The following is a 20169-nucleotide window of genomic DNA, read 5'->3' as shown; positions in this document are numbered from 1 at the left end:
GGGGCCTGGTTTCAATCCCTGGTCGGGGAACTAAGATCCCACATGCCGTGTGGTGCAGCCAAAAAAAAAAAAAAAAAAAAAAGTCCTTTCCCTAGTTACCTTCTCACCATATCGGGTGCCATCTGCTCGCTCCATGGCAAGGGCAGCCCTCGAAACCTCTCTCCCTGACCATTTTCCCTTCCCACCTTCTCCTCTCTGAGGAAACAGAGCTCCGCCGTGGGCGAGAAGGGGCTGCAGTGAGGATGGCAGCGGGATCGCGGAGGCAGGGCCCCGGGCACAGTGGTTCCTCGGGCGTCCTGCCCGTCTTGCCAGTGTCTGCAGTCTCTGTGAAAGTGGGAGAGACCCAGGGGACGATGGGGCACAGGGAGTACATCGTGGGTGGTGCCCTTTTCCTCCCTCTTCACTGGCCTCTTTTGATTTCAAAAAGTTGTTCTGTGCCCGGTGGGGTGACAGCTGGTTGGAGAACATTTTGCTAGAAGAACTCAAACTCCATGACCCCCACTTGGCTGCTTAATACACCGTGCAGATGACATTCCTGAGACGACTCCTGCAGGTAACATCTCCATCCCAAGCCAGGCCGGTTCAGGATGAGGAGGGAGCGGGGCGTGGGTCTGGTGTCTCTCGGCCACACCAGGAGGTGCCTGCTTCCGCCTGGGTCTTGCTTCCTGGCTGGGGTTCAGTTTTGTTCTGATGTATAAAAGCCCAAGCATGCTAGCCCTCGGGAGACTGATTCTGGGCTGGGAAGGGCCCTTCAGACCCCCAGGGGGCAGGCTTTCTAGCTGTGTCTGGCCAGAGCAGCCCAGCTATCAAGAAGGCCAAGAGCTGCTTTGGAACTGGGGCATTGCCACTCCATTCCTCTTTCAAAAAGCTGTATTTTCTTAGGAGATTTTCTGCTACCGCAGACAGTGGGATTACCTTTCACGCTCTCTCTCCAGCTTTCATTGGGTTCTCAGCCGGAAATAATCCCAGACACACCCGTGCTCCCTTCTCCACCCTCCCCTCAGTTCCTGTCTTCCCTGCCTTTGCCTCCTTAGTATTAAATCCATGAAGCACCCTTGTGGGTGTCCCTGTCTGGCCTGGCTCACCCCCTCGCCACTGAGCTCCTGCGGCTTTGTTTAGGGCTCTCGGTGCCATTTGCTGTTTCCTGTTCCCCTCCCCACGGGCTCTCTTCCTCCTCCTGTTTACCCTGTGGAGCTTGGGAGGCCTGATTGCAGGCCTGGTGGCAGCTTTCTGGAAGTCTCAGGGGCTGATGTCTTGGCTCTGCCTGCACAGGCGCTGCCTGCTTTTTCCTCCCTCGGCGGGACAAGGTCCATCGTGGAACGCCTGTCTCTATCCTGGCTCTCTTAGGAAATTGTGTGGCAGCTCAGTGATTAATAGACTTTATTTTTATCTGGTGCCCTTCAGACATGTGATCCTTTGGGATACGAATGACCTTTGGAGAGGTCACAAGGCCCACCTCCCGCCCACCTCCCACCCACCCCCCAGCTGAGCAAGGAATGCTTTTAATAATCTCTAATGCATCCTAAGTAGAGAGGTGTCTCGTCAACTCCTTGAATGTCCCCAGGGATGGTGTTACCATAAGCTGCCCTTTCTTCCATGATTCCAACTGTGCTTTGAATGATTGTTTTTTCCTTAATACGAGCTGAAATTTTTCTCTCCTACAGGCCTGCTTAGCTTTTGTGCATCTTTTCCCAACAAATAGGCACCTTCAGGATTTCGTCTATGCTGGAGGCCCTCTTAACATCCCCTTGTATTCTTGGTTTACCTGGGGACGCATCCCATAATTTCTGCGAGGGCCAGCTCTGAATTCTCTTCCAGGTTTAATTTAAGCTCAGCACTTTCATTGGAAGTAGCACCCAGGCCAAGTGGTTCAAAAAGTAACAGACACATTTCCTTGTTTATTTTACACATGGGCTTTTAACACCACCCACATCTGTAGAGAATAGAAGTAATTGACCACCCCATTGCACTGTGCACCATCTCAAACACTTCCCACCCAGTACCTGTCCTGACCCCCGGGCCAATGCCTCTCCAGGTGTGTGCTCTTTTCTACTTCTACATTTGATTATTCCTGCTTCCATAAATCACTCTGCATTTGGCCCTATTGAGTCTCCATAAAGAGATACAATAATATGTGACTTCAATAAGCAAGATTCAATAAAGGCAAATTTAAAGACATTGCCCAGTAGTTAAATTTCATTCACCACAGATTCACAATCCCTGCCATTTTTGTATTGTCTATGGATTGATTTGCATAATCCCCACTCCATCTTTCGAGTTATTTATGAAAATATTAGGCCACCTTGGACCCCACCACCTCTTTCCGGGTTTCTGTGGAGTAGTTGTAGCTATTTTTCAGATGTGATTGTATTTAACCATTCCTGGTGTATATTCCTATATAGTTGTCCTGCTCTGTTCTCTGTCCAAGCTTCCCTTTCAAGATGGGTGGTTGAAATATTATCTTAGCTGATAACTTCAGGTGATAGATAGTTTGCTTGTTACCTTTCACTCAGCCCTTGAATTTATTCCATCTCAGAGAAATATTAAAATCATCTGAACATAATTTATTTTTTACCCAATCCATGTGTGTGTGTAGATGAATACTTCATTTTCCAGCAAGTAACCAATCTCTATTAATTATCCTGAAAGTTTACCCAGCTTCAGGATTAAAGTTCTGTTTCTTCCCTTTCAACCTCTTGCCAAAAGGAAAGTGTTCATTCCCTACAGCAAAGCACCTACATGTGACTTTGTAGGAAAGGCTGTTGGTGCTGGTCAAAGTGTGGACCTGGACTACCTGTGCAGAGATAACCAAGATGTTTATTAAAATGTGGATTCTTGGGCCTCACACCAGAGCTCCTACGTCAGAATCACTGGGAGCAGGCTTAGGAATCTGCATTTTTGAGAGCTTCTCAGGTGATAATTATGAATACTGATTTTTGAGAATGACTGGTCTACCTCATTCAAATTCGAAGCCTTCTGGCCTCTGACTGATCAGCCCTTTTATTATTCCCTGTTTTTTGCATCTGGAAGTTCTGGAATCTCCAGGAATTCTCCAGGCAGAGTGCCACCAGCTTGCATTGCTGTTTTAGTTGGTCTCTTCAGAATCTTTCCTTTCCTGTTCTTTCAACATTGATATAAAACTCAGTAGTCCGAAATAAAATTCAGCAACCCAGCACTTGACTTTAGTTTACTTAATGGCTTTAAATCCCAATAATGTATTTAACTCCCTTTTATAGGTGAGATGATAACTGGGGATAGACGTATGAAAGAAATCCTTGGGTTTGGGCTACTGAGATATTTTGAAAATAATTTCAAGAGTTTCTCTTCCTAACTGTTCCCAGCCCTGGATTTTCTGTTAGCATCACTGGGGCAGACTCCTGATGAGAGACTCGCTTTTCTATTTTCTTTGTTCAAGGAGCATCATAGGAAAGAAGATGGTGGTGATGGGGTGATGCTCAGGGAGAGGGAGAACATTTTGTCTCTAAGCTTCAGCCATTTAGGGAGGAACAAAGCACCCATTTGCCCTTCTGCGGGGCACAATGGAAGTGATTTGTGAAGTTTTTTTTTTTTCCTTTCCCAATTATTTCTTTGAAAAAAATTAAATTTAATTACATTGTAGAAAGAACACTTAACCTGAGACCTACCCTCTTAAATATTTAAGTGCACAATATATGTTGTTCAGTAGGGGTACATTGTTGTACAGAAGATGTCTAGAGCTTGCTCATCTTGCTTGATGGAAACTTTATGCTTGTTGGTTAGCAATTTCCTATCACCCCCTCCCCACCAGCCCCTGGCAACCACCATTCCAGTCTTTGATGCTTTGAATTTGTCTACTTTAGATAACTCATATAGGTGGACTCATGCAGTATTTGTCTTTCTAGGACTGGCTTATTTCACTTAGCATATTGCTCTTGAGGTTCATCTGTGTGACTGCGTATTGAATAATGCAATATTCCTTTTAAAGGATGACTAATATTCCGTTGTATGTGTATACCACATTTTCTTTATCCATTCATTAATTGATGGGCATTTAGATTGTTTCCACGTCTTGGCTAGAGGGAATAACGCTACTATGAACATAGGAGTGTTAATATCTCTTTGAGATCGTGATTTCAACTCTTTTGGATAAATACCCAGATGTGGGATTGCTGGATCAGATGGTAGTTCTATATTTAATTCTTTGAGGAGCCTCCATACTGCTCTCCATAGCGGCTGCATCATTTAGCATTCCCACCAGCAGCGCACGAGGGCTCCAACTTCCCCACACCCTTGCCAACACTTGTCTTTTGCTCCCAGCTTTTTCTGATTACGGTGATAACCCCTGATAATGGGTGCTTATGTGTGCAGAGCGCTGTGCTAACTAAGCATTTTATGTACATTATTTCTGTAAATCCCCACACTAACCTTGAGAGGCAGGGACAATTGACCTCACTTTACGGAGAAGAAACAGGCTCAGAGGGGTGAGGGAACTTGTCCGAGATCACACAGCTGGTTAATGCTAAAGCAGGGATATGAATCCTCATTCCTCCAGCTCCAGAGCTGATACACCCCCAGCACATCTCTGTACAAACCTCTGGCTAAATGTGCCCTCCTCCAAACCAGTATGGAGTTTGGCTGTCCTAAGAGCTGAGGAAAAACATGCTTTAACTGTGAAAGAATGAGCGCTTGCTCATTGTTTTTATTTTTTATTTATGAGGTGAAGCCCTGGCTACTGTTGACAGGCGGCTTCCAGGTGTCAGGTTGGTAAGCTGGAGTCAGGCAGTAATTATAGCTGAAGTGGAGTGGAATAGTTTACATAATTTTGAGCCTTTTAAATTTAAATCTATTAAAATCACTCTGCCTCCCACCCCTAACTGGGTCATTAGGGTAGCTTAGTGACAAAAGGCAAAGAGACATGATGGAAGCCCTCCTGGGAACTTGACTCACCTCTGAGTCATGTCAGGTATTCCCACGTCAGGAGTGATCCCTCTCAACTCAGCCTCCATATCAGCGAGAACTTTGTCCTCTGCCACCCTCATCCCACAGACGTGTATTTTCCATAGTGTGGCCTGTGACTTCACAGTGTTTCCTCCCTTCTAGAAATCTGGTGGGGTGTAACTCTGTCCAGTGGGGGCAGTGTCAGAAGAGGGTCTGCGTCCCTCCCTGCTCTTCTGGGTGGTATATACCCCAGGGAGAATGTATGGGGCAAGAAGCAGGGTCTGGAGGTGTAGTCTTGGTTCCACCCCTCAGTGGCTCTGGCACCACTTTCCTCATTTGTCCATGATGGGGAGCTCCTTTCTTGAGTCTCTAGACCTCCTCAATCAGCCGTCTCCCCCACACCATGGGCTCCTTTCTTCTCAGCTTAACAATGAGGCTCTTTTCCCGAGAGACAGGATGCTGGGCCGTGGGATATCAGGAGACCACCCCGCGGGGCCGAGAGCAGCCTGGATTGGCGCATGGGGCAGGCACAGTTGCTCCCAAGGCGTTCTAGAAACTCTGCTTGACCTCAACCTCCTTAAAAATCACTCCGGTTTCCCCCATACCTGAGTGCCCAGGAAGAATCAGATGACTACTGCAGTCTTATTAAAAAAATTTTTGAGGGCATTAAGGTCCCCCATTCTCTAAGGCTCACGTGCTTTTAGCTTCGAGCTGCAGTGGTAAAAGCCAATAACGTGGCCTTCAGGCTGACTGCCCTTGCGGCTGAAGGGAAGCCGGCCTCATCCCTCAGTTGTTGCCGCTATTATCTTGCAGGTTCTTGCGTGGGGTGCGGCGGGGGAGGGGTGGGAAACGCTCCGTGCCCCAGAAACTTGCTTCGTGGAGCAGGGCCTGTGGCATGGGATTGATCCCTGGAGACTGAGTGCATTTGTTCCTGCAAAGCTGGGGCTGTTTAAATATTTAAATGTCCTCGCTTCTTGGACACAGGTTGCAGGTTGCCCCAGCAGGGCTGGTAGGAGACAGGGCTGGGGAGAGGCTGAAATTTCTCATTCATGCCCTCATACCCTCTAGCTCTCTCAAGAACCTTGCCCATTGACCACCAAACCTAGGTTTGCCTTTTCTGGGCTGTAACTCACACCCTCTTTTATTTATTTACTTAATTGAAGGATAGTTAATTTACAGTATTGTGTTAGTTTCAGATGTACAGCAAAGTGACTCAGTTATATATATATTGTTCTTTTTTTCTATTGTTTTCCATTGTAGGTTATTACAAGATAGTGAATATAGTTTCCTGTGCCATACAGTAAATCCTTGTTGTTTATCTATTTTATATGTGCTAGTGTGTATCTGTTAATCCCAAGCTCCTAATTTATCCCTGCCCCCTTCCCCTTTGGTAATCATAAATTTGTTTTATACTTATGTGCACACCCTCTTGAATTACTTTCTTATCCACTCAGAAACAGTATACGTTCATTGCAGAAAAATCAGAAATTACAGATAAGCATAAAGGGAAAAATAAAAATCACCCATAATCTTACTCTTCGGAGGTAATTTCCATTTTGTTTTGTTGTATCCTATTTTAGGGTTCTCGCTGTCTCTGTCTACTATACCCTTCCCCCAATAAGTGATACCTACCACTTTAACCCATCCCCCCCACTCAACAACCCATGAGGGCCATCCTTCCATGTCAATAAGGACATTTTTATGACAACATTTTAAGGCTATATGGTGTTCCATGATATGGCCATGCCCCAGTTTGCTCAATCATTGTTCCACTTGTTGGATGTTTAGACAGTTTAAAATTTGTTCGCTATTAAAAACAATACTGCAGCTATATCTTTGCATAATGCTTTTATTATTTCCTAGGAGCCGAACTGTGAGGTCAAAGTGCCTGGTGCACAGCCTTTGATTTCTCTTATTTCAAGTCCTGGTGGGGGGTCAGGGAAGTGGGTTAGCAAGAGCTGCACAAAGAAGGTGTGCTGACTTTGGAGTGAGAAGCCTGAGGTCAGATTGTGGCCCTGCCCCTTGTTAGCTTGTTATCCAGAATTTTTCCAGAACATTGTCTTGCTGCTGGGAGTGTCCATTGTCCTGAGATGTGGAGTGGGGATGTACACGGTTAGGAAAGCTACATGTGATAATATATATTAAAATGTTTGCGCATGGTATGTGCTTAATGACTGTTTCATCCACCTTTGCCTTTCCCTTATTTCCTCTGTCACCAATGTAGTTGGCAACATAGGCTGATATCCCAGGAGGAGATACCACAAGCAGTTTTCACTGAGTAGGCAGTGAGCACTGCAGGAATCCAGGGGAGGGAGTGGTCTGGGGCTGGGGACTGGTATGTCAGGGGGTGCTTCCCTAGGATGCCAAGCAGGTCCTCAGTGAGGGTGTATCGAATTGACGGAGGTCTCCAGGGAAGGAGGGGTATGTGGGAATCAGCCGGAGGTAATAATAGTAATGGCAAAAGTTTGTTGATTTATAGTATGGGCCTGGAGTGTTAGGTTTCATCTATATTAATTCTTTAATCCTTGAAAAATACCAGGAGATAGAAGCCATGATCATCCCCATCCTACAGATAAGGATTCTGCGGAGAAAAGGGGTTAATTAACTTTCCTGAGGTCACCCAGTGAACAAGTGGCAGGGCCAGGACTTGATCCCAGTTAGCAATCTCTCTCTCTCTCTCCCCTGCAATCTCCCTATCCCCCCACCAGTCACTCATCTCTTCCTGGAATCTACCTTACCTTGTACATAACTCTGCATAGGCTACCTCTCACATAGTATGATAACAGTTTGTCTATTTGTCCATTCTTCAAGCTGGACTGTGAGCCTTCTGAGGGCAGAGACCGTGTCATATTCAACTTGCATCCCAGACCCAGCACAGTGGCTGCTCCCAAATTGTTGAATGTGGGATGCACACACCAGGACAGAAGATAGACCAGCGTGGCTGAAGCAGAGTGTTTGGGTAGGGAGATGGAGGGGCACAGAGCTGGATAAGGATGCTGGGAACATTAGACTGAGCTGCTTAGAGTTTGGCCCGCAGAGTCAATGGTGAATCATGGATGATCCTGGAGACATCTCTGGAATGGTTAATCATGAGGATTAGGTGTTCAGGGGAGAGAGCCTGAAGCCTGTGGCTAAGAGGAGCCTTTTCCAGTCAGGAAGGAGAAGACATGAAGTCTGGACAGTGGTGACAGCAGGAACAAAGTGGATGGGACAAACAAGCAAGACTTTATGAAAGAAAAATCCACAGAACCTGGCAGAGGACAGACAGGATGTGGGGTACAAGAGAGAGGGAGGTGGCAACAGTGACTCTTAAAGTCTTGAGCTTGAGTAATGGAGACATGAGGGAGGCTTAACTGGAATATTCTAGAGGAGGAGGAGGTAATTTGGGGAAGTGATGAAGCTTTGACATATGGGTTTGTGGAAATGGCAGGACATCCAGGCAGAAATGTCTAAAATATGCTAGTATACATTTGTTTCCCCAAAGTTCGTGAGGATCTTATACCGATGTGGCAGGTGGATGGGGACCTGCTTCAGGTAAGGGTCATTGAGATGCACTTGGTAGGCCAGGACTCACAAATCAAGCATCTGAAGGAGCATTTATGTCAGATATTCACCCAGAGATCCCCAAAGAGAGCACACTGGCCAGATTCCCAAATGTTTGGAGGCTACCATACTTTATGATATTGCACCTGATTTTTTTGCCTTTCTCTGTTTATCTTCTCCAGAAATGTTGACAGTAATATTTTTTATTTAAATTATTTTCCATGAAGATTAAAAAAATGATATTTGACTCTTGAAGTGAATTAAGGACATGCTAATGTATGATTTCACTAGAATAAGGAATCAAAGACACCATCTCTATAAGGGATGGTGGCCCAAAGAAGATGGCTCTTGAATCAGAAGCCCAGGATTTGAGTCTTTGCTACAACACTCCGTAGCCACGACCGAGGACAAATCACAAAAACCTCTCTGAGCCTCAGTTTCTTTTTCTGTCAAGTGAGGACAATAAGATTGACCTTAGAGGGTTTTCAAGAGGGTGAAATGAGACCGTGTGTAAAAATAATTAGTTCACTGCCTGGTTCATAAATATGCTCAATAAATATTTATTTTTTTTCTACTAATTCAAGAAAGGGTACTTATTTCACACTTGAGTCCCCAGTGGTGTTTTGTGCTCTGGCTGCTGGCGTTGTCAGAGACCAGGGAAGCATTCTGAGGGTGAACTGAATGATCAGAAATAGCTACTGTTTGTTGAACATTTGTTGCGTGCCAGGCAATGTGCTAAGTACTTTACAAGGATAGACTCATTCAGTTCTCACAATACCCACATGAGGTATAAAACTATTCTTATCCCCATTTTACAGACAAGGAAACTGAGGTTTGGAGAGATTAAGCAACTTGCCCAAGGTCACACAGCCAATTAGCTGACGTAGGACAACTGACCCCAGAGTTCACCAGAATCATGTTACCCTGCTTCTCAACAGAGCAGGAAAGAGTTCTGCTAACACATTTAATGCTTTGGTTTTGGAAGTTTCTGCATTTCTCTGCGGGGGATCCAGAATCAGGTTATAGAGTATTTTGAAATGAAACCTTGTTGCCTATCTCCGTTCTTCCTGTTTTTGTTTTTTTTTTTTAAAAAAAAAAACATGTAGCCACGTTCACATACAGTAAATTCCTAAAATACGCAGAATGCCCTCCCTTGATGAAGACACAGGACTTGTGGATCACTGGCATTTGATAGATCCTGGCTCTGGGCTCACTCCTAATATATGGGTCAGTGCCAGGCCCCGAGGAATGTGGCTTTGAAAAATCAGGATATTACACCCCACCCCTACTCCAGCCCCTGTGTTTCTGTCCAGAAGAATTCAGCTTAAAATAAGCATCAGGGGTGGCCTGGAAGAAGACATGAAGCCACAGAAGGGCATCTGCCGACCTGGCTTGGTGGGGTGGGGAGAAGGGTGTAGGAAGCCCCTGGGTGGATCCTGTGGTTGGGAATCTACATCATTTTTCTGTCACAGTTGAGGGAATAATTGCTTCAGGAGGCACACAGTCCTCAGAGGACCCAGAGAAACAAAGCGTTGTGCAGTGTTAGAATGGAAAGGCTTAGAGATGGTCTGATGCAACTGCCATATTTTACAAATAGGGAAACCAAGTCCAGAAAGCTGTGGGATTTGTCTAAGGATGTACGGTGGGTTAGTATCAGAGCCAGGGCCAGACGCCAGGTCTGCAGAAGGCCACCCGCGCTGCTGGCCTCTGGCTTGAGAAGGGGTGGGGAGGGAAGCCCACCTGTGCTTGTCCAAGAGGAGCTTCTTGGTGCCTAAATGTTGCAGGACCTGGGCCATTTGTGAAGCCACCACTTTTATCACTTGAGCTTTGTGGAGCCATCACTGGCTCTTGAAAAAGCCTAGGCATTTAACATAGTCGTAGGGATTAACACCCCACCCTGAGTACACAAGTCTGAGCTAGTGGCTTTTTGCAGTGTTCCCTGGGTTTTGTCCCAAGCTCATTCACAGCAGGGCTTTTCTCACTTGAGGCTTCCTCCCACCCGGGGGATTGGTATAGACAGTCCTCCACCCGCCTTGATGGTTCTGCAGAGAGAAGACCGAGGGTTTTCAGGAAGGTGTGGAGGTCCCCAAACATCTGAACCGGTCTGGTAGGCTATGATTCTCCTGTCAAAATGGCCCTTGTTTGTATTTGTCTTGGCTCCAGCAGGACATAAATTTCAACCTTAGATGGGCTGAATGGCAGAGAATTTCATGTCAGAGTGATTGTGGAGGTGTGGGCAGGATAAAGGTAGCAACAAGGGAGAGGGGGAGCCCTCCCCATCCTGAGTTCCAAGGAGCACGGAGGACATTGGCTCCCAGGGGTAGCTGGACCTGGGAGGGAGGGTAGCCCGAGTGGGGTGGGCAGGGCACAGATCCCCACCGCCTCTCTTGTCACCCTCCGTTCTCCTGCCAGTGCCTCCCGATGGCCAAACTCCACCGGAAGCAGAGGGCAAGAGGCCATCAAGGTCAGCTCCAGGCTCTGGGAGGGGTGGTGGATGGAGAATGACTAGCACGTCTTTGATTCTGTGTGCTTCAAAGTCAGACAGGCCTGAGTTCAAATCCCGACTCTGCCATTTAGTGAATTGTTTCAATGCCCCCCAGACTCAGTTTCCTTCTCTGTAAAATGGGATGATAATCCCTACCTCCTGAGCTGTTGTGAGATTCAGTGTAAGAATGTGTGCCTGCCTGATAGTCTGTAAGTATGATGCCTTGGAGGCATTGGCAGGTGACAGGCACTGCTGGGTCGATTTTACAGAAGAGGAAGTCAAGCTGCAGAGAAAGGGAAGTGGTGTCCTCAGGGCTGTGTGTAAGTGCCACAGGGCAGAGCTGGGAAAAAGATGTGGCCCGGTGACTCCCAAGGTCCAGGCTTTGTCTCTTGGACGCTCATCCTGTAATTGCTTTCTGTCGCTGCTTTCAGGCTCTCGGAAACCACTGGCTCAGATACCCACTGCGTGCTCCAAGTTGGGCTGATGAAAATGTGCCAGAGTCATTAAGTTATCAGTGGGGAAGGCAGCCGCTTCTCCCTGGCAGGAAGGATTCTGCTGTCTGCTGCAGCCGGCTTTGTTCACACAAACTGCCCCTGATTGTTCCTCCCTCCTCCCCCTTCTCCGCTTCCTCCCCCATCCTCATAAGGAGTGAGTGGTATAGGGCTGGAGTGGGGTGGCAGAAGCGTGTTGTAAATATTCTGGGGTGGCACTGAAGGTATTCATAACTCCAGACAGGAGGTCCTGCCTGGCGAATGCAGCTCTGGATTGGGAAGTGGGCAAGCACTAATTCTGCAGCTTGACAGATGGATCTGCCCCAGGGGGAAGGAGAGAGGGGAAGGCAAGCTGGACCTTCCTCATTGTCACAGCCGTTCCTCTCCACGTGCATGGCGCCTGGAACACACAATCCAGGTGCGTGCTGCCAAGGTGAAAAGAAGGACCTGATGTTGTGCACAGGCCTGTGCCTGGTCCCAGGGGTGATGGCTTCAGGGGCGCATGACGCCAAGGAGCTTGCCCTGGGGAAGGAGACTGGAGTGGGAGGATGGGGGCGCAGCCCTCTCTGAATGCTTCAGCTGTCTTGGGGCTCAGTCTGATTCTGCACAAGAGTGGGGAGTGAGATTGCTGACATGATAAAGGGATAGCAGATGGTTCTAATACTTTATTTTCAGAATGTATCTTTCCCAACATTCTTTTCCTTGCAACTCCATCACCCCAGACATCAGAGGAGAAACTACTAGTCCTCCCCACCCCCTTCCCTTTAGGGTTTATTCCCTTTGCGGATCCACAGTGTTGACAATAGCAGCTGAAGGTGGCTGAGGCTTACTGTGAGCCCTGCACTATTTTCAATGTATTCTCTTTTTTTTTTTTAACATCTTTATTGGAGTATAATTGCTTTACAATGGTGTGTTAGTTTCTGCTTTATAACAAAGTGAATCAGCTATATGTATACATATATCCCCATATCTCCTCCCTCTTGCATCTCCCTCCCTCCCACCCTCCCTATCCCATGCCTCTAGGTGGTCACAAAGCACGGAGCTGATCTCCCTGTGCTATGCGGCTGCTTCCCACTAGCTATCTATTTTACATTTGGTAGTGTATATATGTCCATGCCACTCTCTCACTTCGTCACAGCTTACCCTTCCCCCTCCCCATATCCTCAAGTCCATTCTCTAGTAGGTCTGTGTCTTTATTCCCATCTTATCCCTAGGTTCTTCATGACCTTTTTTTTTTCTTAGATTCCATATATATGTGTTAGCATACGGCATTTGTTTTTCTCTTTCTGACTTACTTCACTCTGTATGACAGACTCTATGTCCATCCACCTCACTACAAATAACTCAGTTTCGTTTCTTTTTATGGCCGAGTAATATTCCAGTGTATATATGTGCCACATCTTCTTTATCCATTCATCTGTTGATGGACACTTAGGTTGCTTCCATGTCCTGGCTATTGTAAATAGAGCTGCAATGAACATATTGGTACATGACTCTTTTTGAATTATGGTTTGCTCAGGGCATATGCCCAATAGTGGGATTGCTGGGTCGTATGGTAGTTCTATTTGTAGTTTTTTAAGGAACCTCCATACTGTTCTCCATAGTGGCTGTATCAATTTACATTCCCACCAACAGTGCCAGAGGGTTCCCTTGTCTCCACACCCTCTCCAGCATTTATTGTTTGTAGATTTTTTGATGATGGCCATTCTGACCGGTGTGAGATGATATCTCATTGTAGTTTTGATTTGCATTTCTCTGATGATTAATGATGTTGAGCATTCTTTCGTGTGTTTGTTGGCAATCTGTATATCTTCTTTGGAGAAATGTCTATTTAGGTCTTCTGCCCATTTTTGAATTGGGTTGTTTGTTTTTTTGATATTGAGCTGCATGATCTGCTTGTAAATTTTGGAGATTAATCCTTTGTCAGTTGCTTCATTTGCAAATATTTTCTCCCATTCTGAGGGTTGTCTTTTGGTCTTGTTTATGGTTTCCTTTGCTGTGCAGAAGCTTTTAAGTTTCATTAGGTCCCATTTGTTTATTTTTGTTTTTATTTCCATTTCTCTAGGAGGTGGGTCATAAAGGATCTTGCTGTGATTTATGTCATAGAGTGTTCTTCCTATGTTTTCCTCGAAGAGTTTGATAGTGTCTGGCCTTACATTTAGGTCTTTAATCCATTTTGAGCTTATTTTTGTGTATGGTGTTAGGGAGTGATCTAATCTCATACTTTTACATGTACCTGTCCAGTTTTCCCAGCACCACTTATATGTATTCTCTCACATAGCCTTACAGCTGTGCAGTAGGTGTGCTGTCATGATCATCCTCGTTTTCCAGAGAGGATGCTGAGGCACAGAGAGATTTAGCTACTCACCCGAGGTCACAGTCAGTCAGCAACGGAGCTGGGATTTGAACCCAGGCAGTTCGGATCTAGCCTACCCACACATCAATACAGAGCCTGCCTCTCTGAAGGGAGGGTCGACCCAGAAGAAGGGCCAGAGCTGTTGATGGCACTAAAATGACCACTGCTGAGTGGCTAACCCCGCTGGCCAGGCTTCCTAGTTACCTCAGAGGGAAATTTTGCCCTCGACTAGAGCTGGCTGGGTCCTGCATTCACTGTGGCAGCTCTTACACGGTCAAGGTGGCTGTTTGGAATAACTTAGTCCCAGATCTCCACCCCCTGCCCCAAATGGTTTCCAAGGCCAGATGCATAATGTACAGGGCCCAGTACAAAATGCAAATGAGGGCCCCTTTGTTTCATAGTATTAAAAATTTCAGGATGGCAGGAGCAACGCGTTAACTAGGTGTGGGACCCTCCCGAACCCAGGACCCTGTCTGAGTGTACAGGTCACACGTCTACGAAGCTGGCTCACAAGTGTTCAGAGTGGCAGGGAGATGTGATGAAATACATCTAGAAGGTGAGACAGTGCTAGATTTTCCTTCTCTTCCAAACCAGTCAAAGCAGGATTTCCAAGGCGTTTCTTTTCATCACAATGTAGCAGTCTGACCCAGATGCACTTCAACCAAAATAAATCTTAGAAATCTCTCGTCCCTAGGATGAAGTCATTTGAAGGACTGGGACTTGGGTCAGCAGCTTGGTTTTGGGGTCAGGCATCTTGCTCCATGAACTCCAGTCTCTCCTAACCCTGCCTCTCAAACTCCCCTCCCTCCTGCCTCCTTCCCTTTAGCCTACGAGCCTGCTCAAGATCTGTTCTGTTAAAGGACAATCCCCACGCAGCCTCCCTGGACTCTGCAGTCCCATCTGCAGTCCCATCTGCCCACCAGCTGACTCTTTCCCCTTCCACAGCCATGCTGGAAGGAATGGTCTGTCGGCCCCATCACCACTTCCTCATTCCCCAAAGCATCCCAGCTTCCTGTAGCCTTGTGTCATCCTACTCGAGGTTGTGGATTCCCTGCTCACTCAGGTGACCTGCTAATTGCCAAGCCCAGTGCTGTCTTCTGAGTCCCCAGCCTTCTTGGCCCTTCTGGGGCCAAGACGTTATCCTGGCTCCGCCTCTGTAAAATGGGGATGCGCGTGGCTGTGAGCTGATCTACTTGAAGCATCAGAACAGGCCTGGCACGTGGTACACGCTCAGTAGCTGTTAGCAGGGGCCGTGACTGGTGGTGTCATCGCTTCTGTCACCTGGAAGCACTGCTCCTCTGGCTTATGTTGCTCACTCCTTTGTGAGTGTTTCTTAAACATTTTAAACTGGTTTCTCTTTCTTCACCAGACTCTTTAAGATAGCGGTGTTTTCTGAGTTCTGTCCTGTGTCCACCTTTCTTCTTTCTCTCCTCCTGTTCTCCTGGCACTTTTCTCTCCATATCCATCACTTCCACTGCCACCTGGCAACTCCAACATCCACATCTCTTTCCCAAGTGCCAGGTGTATAAGCCAACCCCAGACTGAACTCATTCCCTTCCTTCTTTAAATCTGAGTTTCCTCCTATGTGCTTCCACCCAGTTGCCCAAGTCAGAAACCTAGGTATTTTTATTGCTTCCCTTAGCTGACATCGAGTGCAGGCCCCGAGCTCATCACTGGGGCTGCAACAGTGTGCAAACACACAGGGCCTGCCACGCTTGCTGCTGGTGGGAGAGACACATATTGATACACGACTAGTCCTGGGAAGGTAACACACCAGTGTCCTAATTGTGATTGGAAAGACTCGAGAACTGAAGGATTGTGAAGCGTTAATCAGGCAAAGTGGGGCTGCGGGACATTCTGGGCAGAGGGAAGAGCTTGTGCAAAGGCTCTGTGGTGGAAAGAAAAATGTTTAAGAAACGAAAGGGCCAGTGGGCAGGAGGGCTGGGAAGGAGGCAGAGGTGGCTTCAGGTGAGGCTGGGGGGCTGGATGGGGGCTGGATGGCGCGTGGTGAGGAAGGCCGAGTTTGTGGAAGGCATTTTGCGCTGCTCCTTTCTGCTGACTCCCACCCGCTCCCCCTTCTACCAGATTCTCTCTAACCTCTCTCCTACCCCAAAGTCCTCATTGTTCACACACGGAAAATTAAAGGAGCCTATTGCCACCTCCAAATCCATCTTCTGCACTATAACCTTAAGCAGTATTTCTAAAATGTAAATCTGATTAAGTTGGTCCTCGGGATACATACAGTCCTCCCCCGACTTCCCACTGTCGGGATAAAGTCCTGCCCGCCTTCCTCTCCTTAGTCCCCCTCATACCCACCCGGATGCCCCCTTCCCACTGGCTTTACTGAATATCCTGCAGTTCCCCAAAGGTGCTGGCGGGATGTGCTTTGGTGCCCGTGTGCCCTCCTCCTTTGTCTGCCTGGTGATGTCCTGCTCTCTCAAAAGCTGCGGCTCATCCACCTGCTCTGGGAAGCCATCCCCCCACCCCACTTAAGCCCGTGAGCTGGCCCCTCCTGTTTGCGGGGCACAGGCTCGCATTGGTGCATTTATCCCACCTCCCTCCTTCCTAGTTGACATGTATATCTCCTCTGCTAGACTTTGGACTCCTGGAGGGAGGGGACTGGGGCTCATTTGTCTTTGTCCTCCGGTGCTTCAAGGCTGGGTACACATTAGGTGTTTAATAAATGTTTCCTTGAAGACCTGGTGATGCAGGAATGACATGATATAAGCAGGTGGTGAAAAATTAAGCTCCGCCTGGAAAGCTCTGCATACAGGGATTGTGGGTAAGGGGTCTGGCTTCCAGGGCCACTGTGTGCTGTCCGCTTCTGTTTCCTCTGATAACTGAACACAGGTCTCAGGGCTGCCTCCTGCTGCCCCCTGCTGCCACCTCCATCCATCCAGAAGGGCAGGCGCACGCAGGGCGGGCAGAGTCAAGCCTCAATATATTCAATCTTCTAGCAGAGTGGTTCTCAAACTGTAGGGTGTATCGGAATCACCTGCAGGCCCCGTTAAAACACAGATTGCCTGGCCCTACCCCGAGACTTTTCACTTCGGTAGGTCTGGGATGGAGCCCAAGAAACTGCATCTCTAACAACTTCCCAGGTGATGCTGATGGGGCTGGTCTGGTGACTACTCTTTGAGAATCTCTCTTCTAGCAAAAGGATCTGCTCTAAACCTTTCTATGGTATTGGGGAAGAAGATATGGGAAGCTTTTTGCTTGGGTTTGGTTTTGTAGGTTTTAAGAACTATTAGTGTGAGATTCATGTGGATAGATGGAGCCGATTCTACACACTTACCTCCTCCCCCATCTCCTTGCTTTCCTACAAAACGTTTCTGTGTTCACTCATCAACTATTCAATGGGTATGTTTTGAAGGTGTAAAATGTGCATGGCAACACGGCAGGTGGAGTTGTTGACATCAAGATGAAATCGATATGACACTGTCCTTAAGAGAGGTCCTCAGTGCCGTCATAACTATAATTCAAGGAGGTCAAAGAAGAAATGCCTACTCGGGTGGGTAGTGAGTTCCCCATCAGTGGAGCTGTTCCAGGAAGGCATCTAGAGTGTTTGTGGGAATAAAACAATTTGATAGTCAGTTAGACCAGGATCTTAAGATCCTGGAATTCTGTGATTAAGGAAGACGGTAGTAATTGACACAACAAAATGAAACAAATAAAGTACTGTGGAGTGTGCAGTGGGGAGATCTGCAGAGGCAGCTGAGGCTTCCCCATATAAATACTGACATTATTGGCCTTATTTTTAATAAATGTTTATTCCTCACCAGCAATATTCCTTGTAATGAAATGAATTCATATCCAGTGACCCCATAATTTGCTGTTTATTGACCTTAGATCATTTAAAAGTTAAATAGAAAAAGCCACAAGCAGACCCACGGTGTGCCTCAGGGGTCTCCTTAGGTCCCACTTCCTGAGTCAAATGGAATTGAGTTGTGTAGTGACATATTATTATTATTATTATTTGCAATATTTACGAGGGAGAGAGAGAGAGGGAGAGAGAGGGAGAGAGGAGCCAATTGTAGGACTTGAATTTATAGTCACTAGGTCACCAGCTTGGTCACCAACTTGATCACCAACTTGAATTTCAGACTCTCACCTTCTTAAGAAAGTCTAACCAATTCCCAGATTCCATAGGAGAGGTAAGGGTCAAAGTCCCTCTTTCAAGGAGGGTCCAGCACTTAAGATGTGGTAGACCACACTGAAGGCCCTTGCCTCTCACTACTGTTTATTGAGCATCTATTAGGTGTTGGGTACTGAGATACTTTACAAATATTATTTATAATCCCTCAAGGTAAGTAATACCATCATCATTTTCAGATTTAAAAAAAGGCACAGGGCTTCCCTGGTGGCACAGTGGTTGAGAATCTGCCTGCCAATGCAGGGGACACGGGTTCGAGCCCTGGTCTGGGAAGATCCCACATGCCACGGAGCAACTAGACCCGTGAGCCACAACTACTGAACCTGCACATCTGGAGCCTGTGCTCCGCAACAAGAGAGGCTGCGACAGTGAGAGGCCCGCGTACCGCGATGAAGAGTGGCCCCCGCTCACTGCAACTAGAGAAAGCCCTCGCACAGAAACAAAGACCCAACACAGCCAAAAAAAAAAAAAAAAAAAAGGCACAAAGAGATTATGCATCTTGTCCAATTTCACACAGAACTCCTTAATTCATTTTTGGAAGTCAGCATAACTATGCAATTGAAAATCATGGTAAAAGGTCCAAAATTATTTATCTATCTCAAGTCTGAGTATAGATGCAAAATGCAAAATTAGAAAGTAGAATGCAGCAGTATATCAAATAGATAATACACCCTGACCAAATGGGGTACATTCTAGGAATGCAAGAATGGCTCAGTAGTAGGAAGCATTAGGAAATCAACATAATTCACCATATCAGCAAACTAAAAGAGAGTCATGTACTAGTAGATGCTGAAAGGACAGCTGGTAAAATTCTCCTGTAATAAAACTCTAACTCAGGAATAAGAAGAACTACTTAAATTTGATAAAGACTAAAAACTAGCTACATATATCATTCTAAACAGTGAACCACTAAATGCAATTTCACGACAATTGGAAAAGCTTGCTTTTGCTATTTTAAAATATTGTCTTGGTGATTCTTACAAATGAATTAAGCTAAGAAGACACAATAGTTTATATATATATGAGAAAGAAGAGATAACGTCCAAAAATGGACATTATCCATTTTTGCCAATGGTTATAATACCTGAAAAACCTAAGAGAATCTAGTAAGAAAGGAAACCCCACCAGAAATAATAAGGGTAGGGGGTAAGAGGGGTGGGTAACAGCTCTTCTCTATACTGTGGAGGTCATGCAGCTGGTCAACTTTGGCACCTGGAAGTGGGATTTGAACCCATGTCTGATGATGAAGTCTGTACTCTTTCCACCTTGTGAAGTGTTTACACTCACTGCTATAACCCAGTCATGTGAAGGGAGAGTCGCTTAAAGCTGGCAACCTCAGCTACTCCAGCAGATCCGGTGGGGTTTGCTCTGCTGGGGAGAGGTGGGGACAAGATGAGAGGGTTGGCATGAGATTTTTACTGGAAGACTCTTGTGGCTTCTGCTACCAGCAGTTCCATCCCTCCACGGGCTGAGATATTGGGCTTTGTGACAGGGAGGGTGGTGGCAGTGGTCTAGTCTTAGCCATTTAGGTACTGAGCAGCCAACCAAGGGAGCTGCCCCTTTCTTCTTCTTGGGTCCAAGAAATCATATTTGTGTGGCTTGTTGCCCTTGTCTCCTACTGTCCACCTGAGAGGCAGTGCCTGCCAGGACACATTTTTAGAGATTCGGGGTATCAGAGGCTTCCCGGGCCATCAAGGGCACAAGCTCTTGGTTGCAACATCTACCAAGGATGCCTCAGACTCATAGTTTTAATGATGGAAGTGGAATGTGTTTTTCTGGCACAGAATCACTGGGTGATAGATCAAAAATATGATCCATATAAAGCTTTTGTACTTCATACAGAGTCAACCACAGGGTGGTGGAAGGAGTACTGCACAGGAATCCAGGAGACCTGGGTTCCAGTGGCTCTGCCACAACTAGCTGTGTGTTCCCAGGCAAATCACTTAAGCTTGCTGGGCCTCACTTGCTTCATCTGTGCCATGGGGTGTTGGACTAAATAGACTCCCAATGCCTTTTAACTTCAAAGTTATAATAAGTGTCACCCTTACCAAAGTTATAATACTTATCACCCTTACCACTGTTCTAAGTGCTTTGCATAGAGGTTAACTCATCATGACAACCAAAGAGCTAAGTACTACTATTATGCTTATTTTCCCTCTGAAGAAACTGAGGCACATAGAGTGCAAGTGACTTTCCCAGGGTCTCACAGCTAGGAAATGATGGC

General features: G+C 46.6%; 1 protein-coding gene across 3 annotated transcripts in view; it reads left to right on the top strand.

The window, feature by feature from the left end:
* Nucleotides 1-20169, top strand: part of DPF3 (double PHD fingers 3) — a gene marked incomplete at both ends in the record, with an annotated part of 264076 nt that overhangs the window by 163843 nt on the left and 80064 nt on the right. The window lies entirely within an intron of this gene.

The sequence above is a fragment of the Hyperoodon ampullatus genome (genome assembly GCF_949752795.1).
Source record: "Hyperoodon ampullatus genome assembly, chromosome: 3".
Taxonomy (NCBI): Eukaryota; Metazoa; Chordata; class Mammalia; order Artiodactyla; family Ziphiidae; genus Hyperoodon; species Hyperoodon ampullatus.
This window is presented reverse-complemented; position numbering and strand designations above follow the sequence as displayed.